The sequence below is a fragment of the Dromiciops gliroides genome, chromosome 6 (genome assembly GCF_019393635.1).
Source record: "Dromiciops gliroides isolate mDroGli1 chromosome 6, mDroGli1.pri, whole genome shotgun sequence".
Taxonomy (NCBI): Eukaryota; Metazoa; Chordata; class Mammalia; order Microbiotheria; family Microbiotheriidae; genus Dromiciops; species Dromiciops gliroides.
The window spans coordinates 220,489,421-220,512,647 of NC_057866.1; the positions used below are offsets into that span (position 1 = coordinate 220,489,421).

Here is a 23,227-nt window from a genome sequence, read left to right on the forward strand (position 1 = left end):
TAATTAAATAGTATTGAGTTTTTAAAGAAATGAAGGAATATTTTCAGAGAAATCTAGAGGACTTGCATGGACTGATGCAGAATGAAATGAGCAGAACCAAGAATACAATATATACAGTAACAATATTGGGGATTTTTTAAAAAAGCAATTTTGAAAGACTTAAACACTCAATAAATAAAGCAATGATAAGTTATGATTCCAGAGAACTTATAAAAAATGTTCAACTCTTGACAGAGAAGTGATGGATTAATTATGATCATTTGTTTTGCTTGACGATTCTTACATACTACACTGTGTGTGGCTATGTCTCTCTCTTTCCCTTTCCTTGTCCTCTCTTTCTCTCCTTTTCTCCCTCTCCTTCTTCCCCACTCCATCTATCAGCAGTTGCAGGGGAGAAAGATAAATGCTTGATAATTTTAAAAAATAAAACATCAGGGGGGGCAGCTAGGTGATGCAGTGGATAAAAGCACTGGCCCTTGGATTCAGGAGGACTTGATTTCAAATGTGGACTCAGACACTTGACACTTACTAGCTGTGTGACCCTGGACAAGTCACTTAACCCTCATTGCCCCACAAAAAAAAATTTTTAAATAAAAAAATAAAACATACTTAGAGTTACTATGTTTAAAGATAGGAATAACTAGTTGTAAATGTATGCTCATTTGGACTTGTTGAAACTTAAATTAAGTGAATAATAAATTATTTTTCAAATAAAAATTTAAAGTGGAGGAAAAAAATCCGTCTCCTTTAAGAACCATCCACCTAATGTCATATAATATTTTATTGCCTAATTTAATTATCTTAACCATGTCATTCTGAATATTTGCCATTTTTGCATGAGTCACATCCCCCTACAAGATTTTAAATTTCTGGAGGAGAGAAGCAATGTCATATTTAAATGTTCTGTCTTTCCCAACAGCTTAGCACAGACCTCTGTATAAAGTAAATGCTTTAAAAATATTTTCTGCATTGTACTAAGTATCATGACAGGGTCTTTCTGGAAAGCTCTTTAGTTAATAAAGTAATAACAATAGCATTTATATATCACTTTAAGCTTCTGAAAAGCACTGTACAATATTATCTCAATTAATCATCACAACCACCATAGTACATTATTATTATCCTCATTTTATAGATGAGGAAACTAAGCTGAAACAAATTAAGTCACTTGCCCAGGATCACACAGCAAGTGTCTCTGAAAGAGGATTTGAACTCAAGTCTACCTGATTTTAGGTCCAGCACTCTTAACAAGTACACCATCCAGCTATCTGGTAAAATAAGTCACCAAAGAAGGCAAATATCTGTTTTTACAATTCCTACTTGCTCCAAGATATATAAAAGTGGTCTTCACAACAAAACTTATGAAACTATACATTTATTTTTTTAACTACACAAATGAAGCCAAGAGCTTCCCTTCCCATAATTCCAGATAGAGTAAACTGGCTTGCTGCAGAATGACTGATTTTATGCATCAGGTTTATTATTGACTCATTAACTGGACACTGAGAGAGCTGTAAAGGTTGAACGTGTTTTAATGACTAATCAGACGACTAAATAAAAACTATTTTTAAAGGTCTCAAATTCCTGAAACATGCTTTTGGGAAACAGTCCTGAAATCTGATTAATGAGGCTTGAGTAGGGTTTGTTTCATATATGTAAATCTGAAACCAATTATTACTTTAGAATGCTTTAATGAAGAAATCAATCCCTTAGGAAATGTCCTTATTTTTAGGGTTAGGTTCCTGATTATATAGTATCCTGCAGCCAAGAAGCCTTCCAAATTCATATACTATAAGCTGGCCTGGAAGGTTAGGCCACCTATATCTGAAAATAAATACACTTGGATGATTCCCAAAAAGGCCCATCCTCTGATAAATTTGCATGTAGAGAACCAGAGATCTTAAGAAAGAGTTATAGAAAATATCTAGACCAATCACCTCTTTCAATGGATGAGTAAACTATAGCTCTGAGGAGTTTAACAACTTACTTACTCACGGTAACACAGGTAATGATTTTAGGAGTGTAGGTCACTAAGGAAGTGGTAAGTAGCAAAGTCAAGACACCGACCCAGTAGCTGACTTCAGAATAAAAGTTCCCTTCCTCTCCATTACACCATGTTAAGCATACAAAAAAATAGGCACAAGAAAATTTCATTTAAGATACCCTTTCAGCACTTAAGAATTATCTCTCTCCACTGATAATCCAGCAGACTGCCTCCAACAATGATGGTGTGGCTTCATTAAGATTTTCTGAATTGATTTCAATCAGTACACAATAAATCTGTAGGTTGGGACATTTGAAGGCTACTCAGCCAATGATTAAATCTAGTCTGCAATAAATGATTGAATCTTTCTACAAAATTCTGCATGATTCAATATTTTCAGTTTCCAGGCTAGAAAAGCAATCAGGTGTTCTGGGGGCTGTGGACAAAAGGACTGGGGTCAGGACAATAAAAGGAGTTCATGGGATGTAGCAGCCCTTTCTCAGTCAGAGGTGCTTGCTATGCTACCCAGTTTTCAAAAGGAGAAATACAAATATTTACAACAAAATAAAATCAACAGAATATAAAATGTCAGGGCCACCTGAAGTTTGTTCCTCAAGATGCTGCTATATAAGGATGTCATCTTGGAAACACAGAAGCCGAGGTGGGGGGGGGGGGGGAGTTCTTACTGAAAATTAAACAACTTCTACTACTTATAAATTAAGGTTTAAGTAACAGACTTTTTCACATATATCATCTTACTTGATCCTCAAAACAACTCAGATGAGGAGCTTTAATATCATTTTCTCAGTCCTTGTCTCCCTTAACATTTCTATCAATATTTATTTTTTTACCCACTGCATGCCAGTCACTGTGTTAGATGCTGAATTACAATTACAAAGAATGAAAAAATCCTACTTGCATCCTAAAGGGGGAGATGAAAAGTGCATATAAAAAGATTTTTTAAATTAGTATAGGGCAGCTAGGTGGCACAGTGGATAAAGCACCTGCCCTGGATTCATGAGGACCTGAGTTCAAATCTGGCCTCAGACACTTGACACTTACTAGCTGTGTGACCCTGGGCAAGTCACTTAACCCTCACTACCCCACAAAAAAAAAAAAATTAGTATATACAAAGAAAGAAAAGCAGGGCCAGAGATAAAAAGTCTATATAAAAGTATAAAATTAACATAAAGTTAATATTTACACACAATGTAACAAACATAAGGTGTTTGGAGGAGAGCTATTGGGAGAATCACAAATGGCTACATGCAGAAAATACCTAAGCTCTGTGTAAGTAGTATGTACTCCTGATTGACCCCTACCTATCTGACCACTCCTTCTCAGTGTCCTTTGCTGACTCATCATCTCCACCATCCACCCTTAACTGTGGGTATTCACCAAAGTTACACACACACACACACACACACACACCAAAGAGCACTACAAAAATTCAGAGAAAGAGAGGGTATCCAGGATGAGGTGTCCAACACTTTCCAATGCAGCAAATAGGTTGAGAAGGATTAAGACTGAAAAAAAAATCATCAGACCCAATTGGATTGGCAATTTGAGGAAAGTAGTTTTTCTGTTAAGCAATGGGACAAAAAGCCAAATTACAAATTAAGTTTGCAAGTATTTGTTCCCACAGGCACTGTGCTATGTAATGATTGGAATGACACCACCTGCTGGAGACTTACTGTAGAAGAGCTCCGCCCATGAGGTGAAGGTCTTTGAGGGCAAGACTATGTGTCTTTTCTTTGTCATCTGGAAATGACCTTTGCTAGTGGGAGGAAGAAGAGGGAGTCTGACGCTCTGACTCTCTCTTTCCTGTGGACTCTGGCGGAGAAGGGAGGTAGGAATGTGCTCTCCCTTTAATAGACAGATGAATGTAGGCCTTTCTCTCTCTCTTTACCAAATTCTTATTCTCCTTAATAAATGCTTAAAAGCCTAACTCTTGCTAAAGCTTATAATTTATTGGCAACCACTCATTAGAGATTTTAGACAGTTTAGCTAGAATTTTAGCCTTAACAGTTAAGTCTGAGTCAAAGAGCAGAGGGAACACAGTGAGCTACCATGCAAATGATTATGTACAAATAAGGTACACACAGGATAAACTTTTAAAGGCAAGGCAATGGAATTGAGGACCAGGAAAGATTTATTGCAGAATATGGGGCTTTTTAGCTGAGACCTGGAGGAAGCCAGGAGGGAGCTTTACAGATCACAGAGCTCTAGGCATGAGGGACAACCAGGGAAAATGCTTGGAATTGGGAGTCTGTTGTGTGAGAAACAGAAAGGAGACCATAGTCACCGGATCAGAGAAGGTGTAGAGGAGTAAGATGTAAGAAAACTGGAAAGGTAGGAAGGGGACAGATTATGAAGGATGTTAAAAGCCATCTAGAAGATTTTATGGAAAGGGTGAGGAGTCCAATTAGCATTACATATGCTGTATTGTATTTTGTTAAAAATTTCTCAATTATATTTTAAGATGATTCGGGCCACCAGAGGCTCCCTGGATGCTGTGAGTTTGACATTTATGTCTACTGGTATCCATGCAAAGTCAAGAGATGCAGAGAATGGCACCCAGAATGTAAGTTAGATCTCCTATGGACTGTATGTCAGAACATACCAAGAAAATCCAGGATGAACAAGTATAAATTATTACACTGGCTCTATACATGCATACATGTGTAGACACACAGGCACATGTATCTATGCATTCATATTCTATAACTGTCTACTCAAATGAACACACATGTACACACATATACATATTATGCATATACAGTTAGAAAAATCAGTTGTTTTAAGCTATTACATACAACACTATACACACATATGTAGGTATATGTGTGTTTGTATATGCAGACCCTACAGAATAAGATGCAGGCAGCTTCTGTCCCCACCCCCATCCCCCAGCTAGGACCAGCTTGGTACAAGTGATCCTTATGTCACACAATCATTGACTGTCAAGCATTCAAAGAATGATAAAGAATGTCTTTGTTTAGCTTCTGATGTCATCTTGTGACAAAAAAATTTTAATAAATCACATGAATGGACTCACGAAATAATGTATTCTAAATTCTATCAGGTATTATAACTAGAAAGAAATAATTAAAAGGATTGTTGCTTTAGTATATCTCTGGCAAGATCTTGGTCTTCCTCCTCAAACCCCTTAGTCAGTATTATCATTTTGGGAAGCCAGAAGTATTCTGGGGAAAAGAGAAAATCTGGCCAAAAACTCATATTCTCCAAAAATAATCTAATTACCCCATCAAACAGTATTCTGATCTTTTCAAGTTTTGATTTTCAATACTTAGATTTTTTTTCCCTAAAATCACTATGATGGTTACTAATCATTTTTTTCTTTGAAAGCTCTACCTCCCCCCACCCCCAAAGGTTATTTGCTTTGTCCTTTTTTAGTGCTCTATTTGCCTTCTACCCTCCAATCTCAATAGCTTTTAGGGATTTCCTAAATTATCCAGGCTGGCAATCTACTTTCTAAATAAATTAGAAAAAAAAGGCCTTCACTTTACTTTGCCCTGCTAATACCAGGTATGGACCTATCAGTTTCTACACAAACACCACCAACAATATCCCCCACCATGAAATAGCATCACACCATATTTTCTTTTGTCCTACTTCATGAAAAGTCTCAGAAATTATCAGTGCTTTTCTTAATGAATGAACATCATTTGTGAATCTATTCCAATTACTTTGCTCTTTAAACTGGAGGGAAAAATGCTATGGATCTGAGGAACAAATTGAGCACCTCTGAGGATCAGATTCTGATATGTCCTATAAGCAGAAAAACAAACTCTAAATGCAAAGTATTATATTATTAATGACAGGATTGTTTTAATTTTTTCTTTTGATACAGCTGGGTTCCATTCTGGGCCTCAGGCCCACAGGCTGAGGTGTCCATGGGTAGATCTCAGGTGGTCCATGAACCTGGATGGCAAAGATTTTCCTTCCACTGCAATTCTACTTACTTTTTTATGTATTTAAAATCATTATGCTAGAATTGTCTATGGGTTTCATGAGTCTTGCTAAAGGGATTCATGGCACAAAAATGGTTAAAAACTCTTGCTCTGGATCTTCACTGAACTGGTACAGAAATGTGGCTCAATGGAAAGTATAGTAGATTTGGTGAAAAATATACCTAAATTCTGGATATACCACTGTGTTTTTACGTGACCAGTAAAATTTATTTTCCTCTATCAACCAGTTTCCTCTTAGTTGAGGGTTAACCAGTACCCCCTCACGAGGCTGTTGTAGGGAAAGCTCTTAGTTTCCTCATCTGAAAAACATGGGATCTTACTACAAAGACTTGTGGTGAGGATCAAATAAAACAATCGGTGTTGAGTATCCCATCAGGTACTTTATAAATGTCAATAATTCATATTATAAGGAATGCATGTCAAATAGTATAAACAAATTACTGCCTATGAGGATTTCTGAGCCCTGTAACTTTACAAGCATAATGGGAGACACTCATTTTTGTTTGGGGAAGATCATCTAGTTCATTTCTTATATCTATAGGGAAACAAGGCTTAATTTTTTAAAGGTTGCTATGGGTAAAATAGGTAGTTAGGGGTTCAATTTGGAACAAGGCAGGACTCATGAATTCTAAGCCATGTCACTATATATCATTTGCTTCTCAAAAAATATTTGAGAGGTTAAACCAAAAAAACTGATTAGTAGCATATCTTTGGGCACCTAACCTAAAACAATAACACTGGGATTAAGTTTAGGAAGTGGCTTAAGACTACAGAATTATAACTCAACATTGCCTTTAGGCAAATTATGGAAAATATTTTACTACCCTGAGTTTCTTAATACTATACTTTTTCAGTTTAAAAATATATGTAAATTAAACATGAATGTAAAAAGTATATATTAATAATTTTTTTCAAAGTAGAATTTAGGAATTATGCCATGATTAAATTAGTTTCACTTGGCACAATGTGCTTAGTTAATAAGCAAGTGCTTAATGCTTTTTCATTCACTTCATTTAATAATGTTCAGCAATCAGATCATTTAATGGCAAGAGAATGCATGCACATAGAATGGAATTAGATACTAAAATCCCTTCTATCAATTTATGATTCTATAGTAGGAAAATATACTATATACTATTTTCATAGAGGTAAATAACTAGAAGTATGTAAGCCTCCACAAGAGACAGATTGGGTAACCACTTACAAAGTATGATTTCAGATGCATCTCAATCCCTAACTTGTCAGAAATCTCTCCCCTACTAGCCTGACAATTTGGTGATCACCATTACTATCATTCAACAATGGTAGCTGCCCTAGTCTTAAAAGGAACTGGATCTATACTTTCATTGATAGTTATATAAACTGGTGATCTCATCAGATCTCATGTGTTCAACCATCATCTTTTTCTGACGATGATTTTCAGGTAGTCTAATAATTCTTAAATCATCTCTCTTCAATCTATTTTCCAGGGCATTTGTTTTTTCTAATGATATTTCATGTTTTCTTCTATTTTTTTTCCATTCTTTTTCTTTTGTTTCATTGTTTCTTGGTGTATCATGAAGCCATTAACTTCCATTTGCCCAACTCTAATTTTTAAGGGATTATTTTCTTCAGTGAATTTTTGTACATCCTTTTCCATTTGGCCAATTCTATTTTTTAATAAATTCTCAGCTTTTAAAATCCTTTTTGAGCTCTTCCTGGAAATTTTTTGGGCCTGAAACAAATTCACATTTTTCTTTGAGGTTCTGAACATAGCTGTTTTGACTTTATCCTTTTCTTCTGAGGTGGTGAGGGAGGAGGGAATTCCAGACATGGGCCACACCTAGTGAAAAATGTATAGCACTGGGGAAATGGAGTGCTAAAAAGAGTCAAATAGAGGATTGTTTGGTTTGGGGAGAGACTTGGAGGCAGGGAGACCAACCAGAAGACTATTTAAATCATGCAGACTTAGGTTGCTGTCTCTTTAAGTAAAAAGAATGGGATATATAACCACAAATGTTGTGACGGCAGAAATAAGATTTGGTAACAAACTGAATTATGAGGTGACGAGGAGTGAAGATTTCAGGATGACACTGAAATTGCAAGGCCTAAGTGACTGGGGAGATCCTGGGGATGTCTAAAATTGGAGTGAAAGGGATGGATGGTAGAGGGAATAGTGCATTTCGTTTTGGAAATATTGAGTTAGAGATGCCTACAGGATGTCAATTCAAGACGTTCAAAAAGCAGTTGCTGATGGGAAATCACAAGAGAGATGAGGGATAGATATATCCGGAAATCATCTGCATAGAGAAGATAGTTGAGGGGGACAGAGTTAAGATGGTAGAATAAAGGCAGGGATTTGCCTGAGCTCTCCCAATTCTCCTCCAAACAACGTTGAAAGAATACCTCAAAATGAGCTCTGAAGAGGCAGAACCAACAAAAAGACGGGGTGAAACAGTTTTCCAGCCCAAGACAACTTAAGGCAGATGGCAGGAAAAGTCTTTCTCAGTGGGTGGGGTAAGAGTGGAGCACAGGCTACACCCCCAGCAAACCAGCAGCAGGCCTTGGGCACGGCTGAATCAGCAGCAGTGGCTTCTGGATCTCTCAGCCCATAGGCTAAGGAAGTCAAACAACTGATCAGAAGATTACTGGGGAACCTTTCCTGGCACTGGGTGCAAGACAATGTTGCGCTGCCCATACAGGGTTCCAGGTCAGAGTCCTAGGGCAAGAAGGAGCTCTAGCAGGAACTGAGTCACAGTTCCAAGTTGGAAAAGAGTGCTTGTGGTAGCTCAGAGACCAGAGCATAGGCCAGGAAAGGAGTGTACACACTTCTCCTTAGATTATACTACCTTGGAAGAAATGAAAATTTACAGATCGCCAGAACAAGCTCCGAAAACAGAAGTACAAAAAACCCAAAGCTTGGGACATTTTCTCCTCTTCATCCAGAGCAGATCCCAATGCCCTCAAGGAGCACATAGTATAGTTAGGGAGAAATAACTAACACAACTATCTTGCACTTATTATAAAAACAAGAGAGTCTAGGGGCAGCTAGGTGGTGCAGATTATATAAGTAGAGTGTTGATTGTAAGTGCTTAAACGGAAGCACCAAAGGCTCTGTAACTTATTCAAAGCCTGAGGAGGAAAGACCACTGAATCCAGAATGTTCTTTTGATGGAGGAGGTGGGGTAACGGGAGAGTGGGCCATTCACAACACAAGCATTTACTCCTAAATATTCTCCTGGCATTGCTGCAATAGAAACTCAAGAACAATTCCATCCATGCTTGATGGCTCCATTTTTACACAGGGTCAGCAGTAAAGATTTTATTTTAGGGGCAGCTAGATGGCGCAGTGGCTAGAGCACCAGCACTGGAGTCAGGAGTACCTGAGTTCAAATCCGGCCTCAGACACTTAACACTTACTAGCTGTGTGACCCTGGGCAAGTCACTTAACCCCTATTGCCTCACTAAAAAAAAAAAAAATATTTTATTTTAACTTTTAGTGAAGTAATTCTCAAAGTTTAAATTGCATTCAAAAGGCAATTGAGGGTACACCACAGTTGGTTTGTTTTTTCCTTTTTTCTTCTTAATGGTCAAATGAAAACATGAACTTATAAGACAGGTAAGTTTGAGGCTGACTGTTTCATTTTACAAAAGCAGTAAGCTCAGGGCAGCTAGATAGTGAAGTGGATAAAGCACCAGCCCTGGATTCAGGAAGACCTGAGTTCAGATCCAACCTCAGACACTTGACACTAGCTTTGTGACCCTGGGCAAGTCACTTAACCCTCGTTGACCTGCAAAAAAAAAAAAAAAAAAAGGACTAAGCTCCCTCAGTAAATTTAAAAACACTAATAATTAGAGAAGTGAAAATTAAAGCAATGCTGAGGTACTACTATGTACCAAATCAGATTGGCAAAGTTGACAAAAAAGGAAAATGACAAATGCTGAAGGAACTATGGGGAAATAGGTATTTTAATGCACATGTAGAACCATGAACTAGCCCAACAATTCTGAAAAGCAATTTGGAACTATGTCCAAAAAAACTATTAAACTTGACTCAGAGATACTACTACTCAGTCTATGTCACAAAGAAATCAAATAACGAGGAAAAAGAACCAGATATATACAAAAATATCGATAGTTCTTCTTTTGTGGAGGCTAACATACATAGAAACTGAGAGGCTATCAATACATTAGGGAATGAATGAAGAAGTGATGGGATACTACTGTGATACAAGAAAAGATGAAAGGGATGGTTTCAGAAAAACCAGGGAAGACTTGTATGAACTTACACAAATTACAGTGAGCAGAACTAGGAGGACAATATATTAACAATAATAATATTGTAAAGATAATCTGCTTTGAAAGATTTAGGAACTCTGATTGACACAATTGTTTAGTCGTTTCAGTCATGTTGCCTTCATGACCCCTTTTTGGAGTTTTCTTGGCAGAGATACTGGACTGGTTTGCCATTTCCTTTTATTTTATAGATGAGGAAACTAAGGCACACAGGGTTAAGTGACTTCCCCAGGGTCACACAGCTAGTAAGAGTCTGAGGTCAGATTTTAACTCAGCTCTTCCCAACTACAGGTCTGGCATGCTGTCTACTGTGCCACATAGCTGTCCCGCCCCCAACACACACACACACACACACACACACACACCCCAATCACGATTCCAAAAGACTATGTATGAAGCATACTATCCACCTGCAGATAGGGAGGTAAAGACTGAAGCATATTTTCTTATTGGTTTAACACAATTATTTGTTTTGCATGCCTATACAAATCTGTGACGAGCTTTACTTCTCTTGCCTTCTCCATGGGTAAGGAAGGGTAATAATTCAGTCCTGAAAACTACAAAGTAAATAAAAAAGGAATAACTGGATTTATCTGGTCAAAAAGCAGTCCCACAGACCTACACCATCAAAAATGAAGCTTTTAAGGCTGATTGTCCAGAGGCAGCAAGAATGAAAGACTCCTTTAATAATGACCAAGAAAGGTCAAGGGTGGTCAGAAATCCATAGGGAAGTCTAGAGTGTGACAGGAACCACTCCTCATACCTGGACAATCCAAGCACTCTATCCTGAAACACACAAATAATGCTAACTAGCCAGGGGGTCTGAACCTCAAAGATTGGAGAAGGAGGGTCATCTAACCCCAGAGGCAAAGGTCAGGGACATGTACCCAGGGCAAGACCAAGCTGAGCCAATCATGCTGCCTCTAGCACAAAACCCCAATTGAGAAACTTAAGCTTAAAAAAAATGATTAAAGCTAAGATAGTAATGTGTATAAAAATTATTATAGATCTAGAGATGCCTACAAATACAGCTTAGAAGAGGAAAGTAACTACATAATTAATGACTGCAAGCTGAGATTAAAAGAATAGATTTTCTACAAGCAATACATGAATACCTAAACAAAATGAAGCAGGAGATTAAAAAGGAAAAGGAAAAATAAATCAGAAGAGAAAGTGATTCAAGTAATGAATTCCTTGAAAACCAGATAAGACTAAACAGAAATCAATGATTTTACAAGACAGAAAGAAATTATAGAACAAAACAAAAGAGACTGAAGAAAATGAGGCATCTGATGTTGAAAACAACTGATCTAGAAAAACATGGAGGGAGAAAAGGCAGGACACTAATTGCAAGAAATGGTAGATGAAAATGGCCAGATATTTTAGAACTAGAGCACAAAGAAAGAATATAGTGATCACCTCCTCTAAGAAACCCCCCAAAGTTCCAGTAGTGCCTCACCTAATGTCAAAGAAAAACTTCCCAATAATGAAGGAATTAGAAGGGGCAAGGGGGGAGGGAAGGGAAGAGTAGGAGAGCAAATAACTGGAATCAAAGCTGCCCATCATTTGAGGAATGGCTGAATAAATTGGGGCATATAAATATAATGGCATCTTGCTGTATAGGAAGAAGTGACAAGAGATGATTTTAAAGAATTCTGGGTAATACGAACTCAAAGAGTTAAGGGAATAGATTTTTTTAAAATGTTCATTGATTGGTTGAATCGAGAACTAGCCGACCAATTTCTAAAACAACAGTGTAAAGAAAAGAAACAACCTTGAAAGACATAAAAACTCTGACCCACACTGTGGCCAACCATGTCTCCAGATGATTCGAGTTACCCACCTGAAAGAGAAGTGCCACAAGGAGATAGATAGTTTTGTATTTGGAAACCATGAATCTTCATTTTGCTGGACTATGTTTATTAGTTAAAATGTTGAATGTATGTGTGTTTGTGCGTGTTTTCTCTTGGTTTTTAAATGGATGTTAAAAAAAAAGAGGTTTGCAATAGGGCAGCCAAAAAAAGGGGGGGAGGGTCAAGGAAACTTTTTTTTAAAAAATACACAGAAGAGATCAGAAACTTAAGATACAAGCAGGGCAGTTTTTAAGGTAACGTGAAATTTATTACATTAAAAAGCAGTATGAAACATAGATTCAGTTATCTTTTTAAATTTTTTTTCTACCTAAATGGAAATGCTCATTATTGTAACGATTGGAATGACGACACCTTCTGGAGACTTATACTGTAGAAGAGTTCCTCCCATGAAGCGAAGGTCTTTGAGGGCAAGACCAGGAGTCTTTTCTTTGGCGTCAGGAAGTGACGCGGGCTAGTGGGAGGAGGAAGGAAGAGACTGGCGATCAGTCTCGCTCTCTTTCCTTTGGACTCTGGTGGAGAGCGGAGCTAGAAATGTGCTCTCCCTTTAATAGATAGGAATCTAGGCCTTTCTCTCTCTTTACCAAATTCTTATTCTCCTTAATAAATGCTTAAAAGTCTAACTCTTGCTAAAGCTTATAATTTATTGGTGACCACTCATTAGATATTTTAGACAGACTAGCTAGAATTTTAGCCCCTATACATTATTTTGGTCTGTAAGTTCAGAGTAACTTTTTCTTTTTTTAACAAAGTTCAGAATTCTTTTCAGGAACTCGTTAAAATTGAGGTAAATTATAATTTTAGTTTCTTAGTTAAGTAAATATTAACTTAAAATCTGGTTTAGAAGGATGCCTTTAATTTTTATTGGGGGCAGGGGCTCAGAGAAGGAAACGAGACCTGTCATTTCAATGATTTATAGAAACTTCCAGTAAAGAAACTCCCTGTGCCAGCGCAGCAATCTGCTCTTTCTGCTCTTCCATTTAGGCTCTGGGAAGTACCTGGGGCACTGTAAGACTAAATTACTTGTCCAGGGTCAAATATCAAGTTATATTCCATAGAAGAACTTGAACCCAGGTCTTTCTGACTTCAAGATCAACTCTCACTACACCAGGCTGTCTTTAACATAACATGTTTATTTAAAATAAGTTCAATTTAATACATATATCCCTCTATGTGTTAACAATAACCTGATTATTGCATGTCACAGCAAACTAAATGTGTATGTGTTTGTATTTATTGCTGATATTCAAAAAAACATCAAATTGACTTTTCCAAAAGCAGTTACATATCTAATATCACTAAACTACAACCCTTAAATTGTGTACAATTACAAAAAAAAAAAAGTTCCCAAAAACTGGTCAGTCGTTTTAGTGGAAATCAATCAAGATAGTAACCATTTTAGAGAAGGCCATTAGAAAACCACACACTGCCCATGGAATTTTCCCGCTTACACAATGATTGGCTCTGATCCAAATATCACTATACTACATAAGTCTCAAAAGGTACTGGCTCAGTTACACTACCTTGTTCATGATTCCATTCATAAATCTAGAAAGCCCAGGGATTTTTTCTTCTCCTCAGATATGTACTCCTCAATGCTAATCTGTATAGGTCACTCCTATTTAAATCAATAGGTAGTTGGCATGTTACCCATCACAAGAGAGTGTGGAGCACAGGAGGGGGAAGAAAACTGCCCAAGAATGGATTGCTGTGTTTAAAAGGTGCATAATGAATGAGTCAATGGCAACCTTAAATGGCAGTTCATCAATCATCTTCTTTAGAAGCTACTGCACCACTCAGCTGAAGTTGAGCCGGAAGAACAATTACATAAAGTGCCATCGGAATGCCCACAGACAAGGATTATTTCATAAATTGGTTAACCAAGTAACAGTGGTACATCACCAAAACATAGTAGGAAACTACTCCTGACAAACCTTTGGGAACATATGCTTCACATAATAACACCTACCCACTGTAACGATTGGAATGACGCCACCTGCTGGATACTTACTGTAGAAGAGTTCTTGGCGGGAGGAAGTGACGCAGACTAGTGGGAGGAGGAAGGAAGAGACTGGCGCTGACTCTGGGGCCTTTTCCTCTGGACTCTGGTGGAGAAGGGAGCTAGAAATGTGTTCTCCCTTTAATAGATAGAAATCTAGGCCTTTTTCTCTCTCTTTACCAAATTCTTATTCTCCTTAATAAATGCTTAAAAGTCTAACTCTTGCTAAAGCTTATAATTTATTGGCGACCACTCATTAGATATTTTAGACAGTTTAGCTAGAATTTTAGCCCTTAACAGATGGCTGACCACGAAGAGGAAAGCTAAACCTGTCTTCTGATCTTCTGGCTGGGTAAGAAATTTCCCCTACCCTTTAAACTGCTAAGTACTGGCGCACTGGCTGTGTTTTCCCTTTAAATTTTTTCGAATGGACCTTTTAAACTCCCTAATTACCCTATTTTTGATTTTAGTCTGTTTAACCAGACAAATGGGAGATAAGATCATGTTAATGCTTTGTTTTTGTGGATTTTCTATTTTTCTTTTTCTTTTTGTTAAAAGAGCCAGCAACTTACTCACACAAGGAAATATCTCTCCCTCTCCCAACCATGCTTTTTCAGAGAAACCTGAAGAGATTCCTGCAGCTTTTCCCAGTTCTAACACTAATTGTTGCTTTAATTTTGCATGCCTGGAGGCAATGACCCACCCTCTAGAAGCTTTTAATCCCCTAGCACCTGGAGGCCAAGTGGGGGAAGAGGAATCCAGGCCTGAGTTCAAAATCAAGTCTGATTCTAATTGCTCTGGTCCCTCCCCTCCTCTCCAAACCCCACCCTCTACTCCTCCCATGGCCAAGCCCATTGCTTCCCTGGCCCGGGAAGTCCAAAGATCTAATGCGCATGCTCAACTTTCTCTAACTGCATTTGCAGCTTCAGGCTCAGCCCTTCCCCGCCCTGGCTGTGCTTTTGAGACAATCTTAGAAAACTCTTTAAATTCCAGATATGCTCGTTTTGTTCATAATTTTGCTAACCTGCTTTTGTCTTTCATTAGTAATCTTATAAAGCATTTGTATGGTGAAAAGACTGACAGACAATATAGAGGGGTTAAAGAAGAAAAACTTAAGCCGAATAAGAATGACAATCATCAACATAGTTCAAGACTCCGCTTCTTTTGCCATGGAAGGGTATATATTTTACAGAAATGTAGAAGTAAGCAGCAAGGTATTGATATGAGTATTGGGGATTTTAGATATCGGAATCAAAAGTGTTCTAAATTCACTCAGATTATTAATAGTATCAGTTCAGAGGTTACATAGGATTTCTATGCTATTACATATACATTTTGAAATTAATGGTATGGGTTTATTTTCATAGAGATTTTCATGCTTTTGAGATTGTGTTTTATATTTAGTTTTTAAAACAAGGAGAATATTTGTAAAAGCTTTTTATAGTCATGTGATCAAGTTTATATTTTATAATACTCTTATTAATATTAAGTTCACATTCATTTAGACTTCCTTAGTTTGAATTTCATTGTCTTTTATTGTTCCATGTGTATTTTCTTCTATTCATTTGTCTATCTAATTTTGAAACATTGCAAGATGGTTTTGATTTCATAATACAATGTTAATTCTAGGAGTATTGTGCTCCCATATTCTGAGTTGTTTGTTTTTGTTATTTTTTTTTCTCAACTGATTATTTGATCAAACTCTTTAAAGCATTTCTCTGGCAAATTGTTTGCCATGGCAAGTGTAAATTGATTCTAGAAGTATTATTTTTGATAAGCATATTCCAAAAAAAAAAAAAAAGAGGGGAACATTTGTAAAAGTTTTCTATTTTCAAAAAAAAAAAAGTTCTTTGAGATTCTGTTGTGCTTTAACTTGTATTTAAATATGTTCAGATTTTTCAAAAAAGTAATTGTATACTAAGTTAAAAAAAAGGGGTATTATTTGAAATTGTTGCATAATTATATATTGTGTTCTGAGTTAAGATGTATTCACATTTTTTGCAATCATTTATTATCCTCAATTTTTAAATCCATATGAGACTTGGATTATGGGAACTTATCATTTAAGACATTAATTGCCTTTATTCTGAGTTATCAGATGCCAGTTGGCCAAGATGCCATCCAATCACAAGAGGAATACATGCAAAGAGCAGACATTGAACTGTTACATGAGGGGAGACATGCACGAAGTTAAGGTATGGCCGAGGGAACGGCTTTTGACAAATGTTGAGGTTGGATTCTCTTGGTTTAATATTTTATTTTATTTTTCCCCACAATATTGTACAGATGGCTGGAAGTATTCATCCCACCCATCTCACTTCTACACCTGGCTTCTATGCTCCCTCCTATATGCCTGATGCCATGGACATCTCAATCCCATGCATCTGATTAAGTCTGACTCAGTTTCTTCCAATATGTTCGGTGGCATGGACATATATTCCATCCACCTATTTTAAGCCTGGCATACTGTATGGGCAGTATATATTGCTCAAGTGTGGGAATGCTCATATCCCATCATTTCTCTGTTCTTTTATGGTAACCCCCATAATTATCTCAGGTGTCATGATAAATACAGTGTTGAATTTGGCCTTGACACCTGTTACCAATTATATTAGATTTTTAAATTTCTCATAATGGCATGAGGATAATTAGGCAGATGATGCAAAAAGTGATAAAACAAAGATAAAAATTATTTTTATTAATTAATATTGCAGCAATTGTCTTCTCAATTACCCTCCATGAGGGGGGACTATAGTAAGATTATAATTTTAAAGAATGTTTCAATTTTTGTTTTATTATATGTTTCATGTGTAACAACTAAGATTCTGAATTCCCTTAGACATGTTTTTGAGAACTTTCATTGTTTGATTTGATTATTGACAAAGCTATTTTAAAGTTCTGTTAAGCTCAATTTTGTAGGAAATTTTCCTGGCTGATTACCAGCATCCACACATCAACCCCTGAAAAGACTTCCATTCCACGACTACACCTAGAGGACATCTGAGAAAAGACTTTCAGAGACTTTAAATGAACAGTTTTGATTTGTTCTTTTTGTTGGTTTTTTTCTCTTTCTGTTATAATATGCACCATCTGTAACATGTATTCTCTGCAGAGGCCCTCCCTTTGCAAGACTAATGTCAAAGCGTCGGTTCATGAGAAAAAAAAAAATCGCCCCTCTGGACAAAACTTTCCTCTCTTCCTTTTCTATATTGTTGTTCACATATTATTAGTTAGCAATAGTTATTATATTGTTTTTACTGTTCCGTCAAGGAAACATTTTGTTTCTTGAGGAACAACAGGGGGGACTGTAACAATTGGAATGACGCCACCTGCTGGATACTTACTGTAGAAGAGTTCTTGGCGGGAGGAAGTGACGCAGACTAGTGGGAGGAGGAAGGAAGAGACTGGCGCTGACTCTGGGGCCTTTTCCTCTGGACTCTGGTGGAGAAGGGAGCTAGAAATGTGTTCTCCCTTTAATAGATAGAAATCTAGGCCTTTTTCTCTCTCTTTACCAAATTCTTATTCTCCTTAATAAATGCTTAAAAGTCTAACTCTTGCTAAAGCTTATAATTTATTGGCGACCACTCATTAGATATTTTAGACAGTTTAGCTAGAATTTTAGCCCTTAACACCACTTAATTCTTCCTCTAAAGACTCAGCATCATAGCCCTCAGGGGAGAGCCCCTTTTACAGATGAGAAACCTGGGGCCTAGAGAAGATTGTCACAGATAACTTTTTTTATAAGAACAAAGCCATGATTAGTACTCAAGTCTTCTGACTCTCAGGCCTGTAGTGTTTCTGGGAGACCAGAATAAAAACATGTTTATACACATCTCAACAAGGTAGAGGAGGTGGGAATTTGTTTAATCAAACAATTTATTTCTAACCAGTTAGAAAGCTGTGATAAACTTTGATAAATCACCAGTTGTCTAAATTTTATTCTCTATTAGTTATGATTGAAAGTAGGGGTAAATTCTAAATATAATCAATTTATTAGTAAAGCACTAATTTACCAATAAATGGGATCTCAGCTCCCTTAGCAAAGCTAAGACCCTAAATGAGGGGGACAATTCTTTTTTTTTTTTTTATAGTTTTGATGAGTACAGAACAAACAAGATTGGTTAAAAAGTCAAGCACATCATGAATGGTGAAATCAATGATTCTTTACCGAACTGAAGTATAGCTAACATGAATGATTGGAAATTGAGAATGAGGAGCTAGTAACTATTCATTGTTTGAGTGTACCTGCAAGGTTAGAGATAGTGAAGCTGTCTTCTTTAGATAACAAATCAGACATCCTTGAAGGATAGCTCAGTGGTATATAGACACTGGACCAGACAGACTCCCAGGTGTCCATCCACAGCCTTCAAGGACAGCAGATTTCCTCACAGCCAGAATACAACAGTGATTAGCAGGGGAACTGGGTTTCTAAATTTAACTTGTTACAGGACAGATTAAAGACAACCATAATTTAAGCAGTTACAGGACAAACTCAATTAACTGTAAACAGGATCAATTAAAAGATGATATGGAATCAAGATGATCATTCAAAGTTTGTATACACATTCTACATGTGTCCTAAGTACCAGGAATTGATTCATGAACATTTTAAAATATATAAATCCAGTAATTCACTAATAATAATTCACTAATCCCCAACGCCCCCACACACAAAAAAAACCACATTAATTTATTGAAAGGAAAACCATGGATATCTATCACCATCAGAAGTATATTAAATACTATTATCGAGTATTCTATTAAGTCAGAACTCCTTATTAATCAATACTTTCTCTTCCAGATAGTTCAATAATTGATTCAATACAGATGGTTCACTGAGTACCTCTATCAACTTTCACTTAAAGGTCACCAAGCTACTAAGTGATTTTTTTTTTTATTTTTTTAGGCACCTCCGACATTGTAAGGAGGCAGCTTAGTGGTCCTGGAGTCAGGAAGACCTGAATTCAAATTTGGCCTCAGACACTAACTAGCTGTGTGACCCTGGGCAAGTCACTTAACCATGTTTGCCTCAGCTTCCTCATCTGTAAAATGAGCTAGAGAAGGAAATGTTAAAGTCCTCCAGTATCTTTACCAAGAAAACCCCAAATGGAACCTGGAAGAGTTGGACACAACTGAAACAAATGAACAAAAAAAAACTTAGCAATGTTATTATGAAGACCTAATGCATTTTCTCATGCAATAAATCTTGTTTTTCTATTTTATATACTCAAAGAATTAGAGTTCAAAGTGATGTAAAGATCACTAAACTAATACCATCTCAACCCTTTCTTTTTGGAGGTGAGGAAACTGGACAACTCCTTTAACCTCTGGGGCTTCAAAGTATAGAAGAAACCCTACTTGGCAGAATTAGCACTGGAACTCAGGTCCGGAGACCTAAAAGTCCCATGCTCTTGATTAAACAACACTGCCTCCCAAAAGATATGCAAAAGACTTGTTTATCTTTACTTGCAAATGAAGTGACAAGATGGTCTTAAATTTGAACAATGTAAATGTAATTGCATTTTTAACATTAAAGCTATATTGAACTCTTCCAAATCTACTGGATGAATTCAAACAATAATTTGAAAAAAATGTTTTAGACCAGAGCCTTGGGTTTCCTCATCTACAAAATAAGAGGATTGGTCTAGATCACTTCTAAGTGATCAAAATCTATGATCTTGATCTTACTGATGCAGAAAACTCTCAAAGAGGAAACTCCAGCTGATGAAAGTTGGCCTGTTTTCTACAATTTATAGTTTCGTGGGGAATCCTGTGGCACAAAGAATGTCACCAGGGAACTTGAACCAATATCTACATCAATCTAAAGGCATCTATTTATGTCACAATTGCCCTTATTAGTTCATAATAACTCATTAATTTTTTCCCCCAGAGTAATGAGGATTAAGTGACTTGCCCAGGGTCATACAGCTAGTCAAATGTCTGAGGCCATATTTGAACTCAGGTCCTCCTGAATCCAGGGACTGTGCCTTATCCACTGCGCCACCTAGCTGCCCCTAACTCATTTAAATTTAATAATTTTTTTCTAAACAGCCAACTTTACAAATTAATTTTGCCCAAAATGTTTACCTAAAAACTGTCCTTGTTGAAAAATAAAATTTTTTAACTGTCAAGAGAAAAATATACTTTCACATCCCTTTTTCATTTACACTAGTGCCCTAAAAGATGCTTGCTAGCTTTCCCTGAATGTGCACATCACTGACTGAACCAAGGAAGTGACAGATTTATGAGTTGAATGTGGTAAAATACCTCATCCAAATGCCCTTCTGGAACAGTGTAGTTTAACGTTCAACATGAGACAGTGTCAATCCATGGATGCAGCCACTGAGAATCATCCAAACTATACCCTACCCTCCTTCCAAATCTTTCATTCTCCAAAAAGATGAGAACTTTCACTACTGGCTGGGTCAGCTGTACTTCTGTATAGATCAAACCTGATTTCTTATCTAGGCTTCTGTCTAAGGTTCTTATACTTTGCATCTGAACAATTTTCTCTCTTGGAGAAACATACAAAGGGGAATCTAGGTGGTGCAGTGGATAAGAGTGCCAGGCATGGACTCAAGAAGACTCATCTTCCTGAATTCAAATCTATCCTCAGACACTAGCTATGTGACCCTGGCCAAGTCACTTAACTGTCTTTGCCTCAGTTTCCTCATCTGTAAAATAAGCTGGAAAAGGAAATGGCAAACCACTCCAGTCACATGGGGTCACAAAAAGTCTGAAATAACTGAACAAAAAGAAACAAAGTAGTTTTTACTGCATATTAGTGCAGGACATACATGTTCAGGATATTCCATACTAAACCTTCAAAATACATTTTGCAAAGACCAGAGACCTTTTCATAGTTTATCTTAAAATGACAATTTCTTTTGGTTTTTTGTTTTCATCTGAAAGGAGCTTTAGAGGTCATCTAATCCATCACTTTACAAATGAGGAAACAAGGACCCAGAGAGGTAGAATAAATTTTCTTAAGGTCCCATAGGAAATAAGTGGCAGAGGCAGGATTTGAACCCAGATCCTTTGACCTAGATTGTTTTATCCACTGAACCATCCACACCACTTTTCTAAATTGCTTCCTGATCATCAGGTCAATGTCAAAAATCAAGAAAGATTTCCCCAAAAAGCTCTATTCTGAAGGGTAAAGAAAATTTCCCCCCTCTCTACTAGATCAGGAAACAAATATTTATTATGCCTACCACATTTCTGGTACTAACTATGCTAAGTGCTTTACAAACATCAGCTCATTTGGCAAGATTATTAAATTATATAAATACTACACTATAGAGAAAGCAACTACAAAATAAAGAGTGATTAGAAACTAGTCTATGTATGTAGACACAATTTAAATGCATTATAAACAGCTGGGGCAGCTAGGTGGCACAATGGATAGAGCACTGGCCCTGAGTCAAGAGGACATGAGTTAAATTATCACCTCAGACACTTACTAGCTGTGTGACCCTGGGCAAGTCACTTAACCCTAATTGCCTTAAACATCCAGGGCCATCCATCTCCAGTTGTCTTGATATAGAGATAGAGATAGAGATAGAGATAGAGATAGAGATAGAGATAGAGATAGAGATAGAGATAGAGATAGAGATAGAGATAGAGATAGAGATAGAGATAGAGATAGAGATAGAGATAGAGATAGAGATAGAGATAGAGATAGAGAGAGATAGAGATAGAGATAGAGATAGAGATAGAGATAGAGATAGATATAGATATCTCTTGCCACTGAACCCAAATGGCTCTGGAGGAGAGAATGAGGTTGGTGACCTTGTACGACCTTCCCTCACTTAAATCCAATTTAATGCAAGCGATGACATCACCCTGATGTTATGGTCCTCTTCCAGAACGGAAGAACCGCCACCAACAATAAACTGCTACATGTATATGTTTTTCTGTAGTCTGTTCATTCGTCTGTAGGTAGGACAAAGTTAAATTTCATTACTGTTTTAAGCCTATAGTATTAGGGGTTATACATGCTGACTTCAAGGGCCCAGTTTTAGTTAAAATTCACAATAGAAATTTAGAACATCACTTTTATGATATAAGAGAACAAAAATGTATAAAGTTAGATAAGCCAAATTATTCAAACTCAGGTTTTGTCTATAAATAAACACATTTAGCGGGATTCAATCAAATAATCTTTTCTCCCATTACAAAAGCATCTAAGATTCTTCTCAGCAATACAATGGTCCAAGATAGTTCCAAAAGACTCACGATGTAAAATGCTCTCCAAATCCAGAAAAACAAACGCACAAAAAAACCTGTTGAATCTGGATGCAGATCAAACCATACTATTTCTATTGTTTTTGTTGTTGTTTTCTTTTTTGAGGTTTTTCCTTTTTGCTCTGATTCTTCTCTCATGTCTAATGCAGAAATATGTTTATTGTGATTGTACATATATCAGATTACTTGCTGTCTTGGGGAGGGGCGGAGAAAAATTTGAAACTAGAAATATTATAAAAACAAATGTTGGGGCAGCTAGGTGGTGCAGTGGATGGAGCACCGGCCCTGGAGTCAGGAGTACCTGAGTTCAGGTCCAGCCTCAGACACTTAACACTTACTAGCTGTGTGACCCTGGGCAAGTCACTTAACCCCAATTGCCTCACCAAAAAAAAAAAAATGTTGAAAACTATCTCTAAATGTAACTGGAAAATAAAATATTTATATGGAAAAAAGCATCTAAGAGAACTGAATTGATTAACTAGAGACATCCTGCAAACTAAGTTTCTTCAGAACCTGTACATGTAGTTATAATGTAAATGTGGCATGTGTATTATCTCTACATAGGTACACACACAAGCCTTAGTAAATTTTTTAGTTTCTTCCTGTTTGTATTACATATACATGTGAACATATATGTACATATTTATGTATGTATACATAGATATACAGACAGAAAGGCCTAGCCTTGGTTATTATGCACACAAGGTTATATTTAAGTTCCTGATAGGGACTTCACTGATAGGGAACTCCCAGATGAAGAAACTCTAAATTCAGGTCAGCAGCTTCTCTGTAGCTCACTGTCTTAGAGTTGCCTAGGACTGAGAAGTTAAGTGACATACCTAGGGTCACACAGATG

The 23,227-nt window shown here is 36.9% G+C and overlaps 1 protein-coding gene across 3 annotated transcripts in view; it reads right to left on the reverse strand.

Annotated features, from left to right (window-relative positions):
• UGT8 (UDP glycosyltransferase 8) overlaps nucleotides 1-23,227 on the reverse strand; it is a 93,002-nt gene that overhangs the window by 63,525 nt on the left and 6,250 nt on the right. The gene's annotated exons all lie outside the window — the stretch shown is intronic.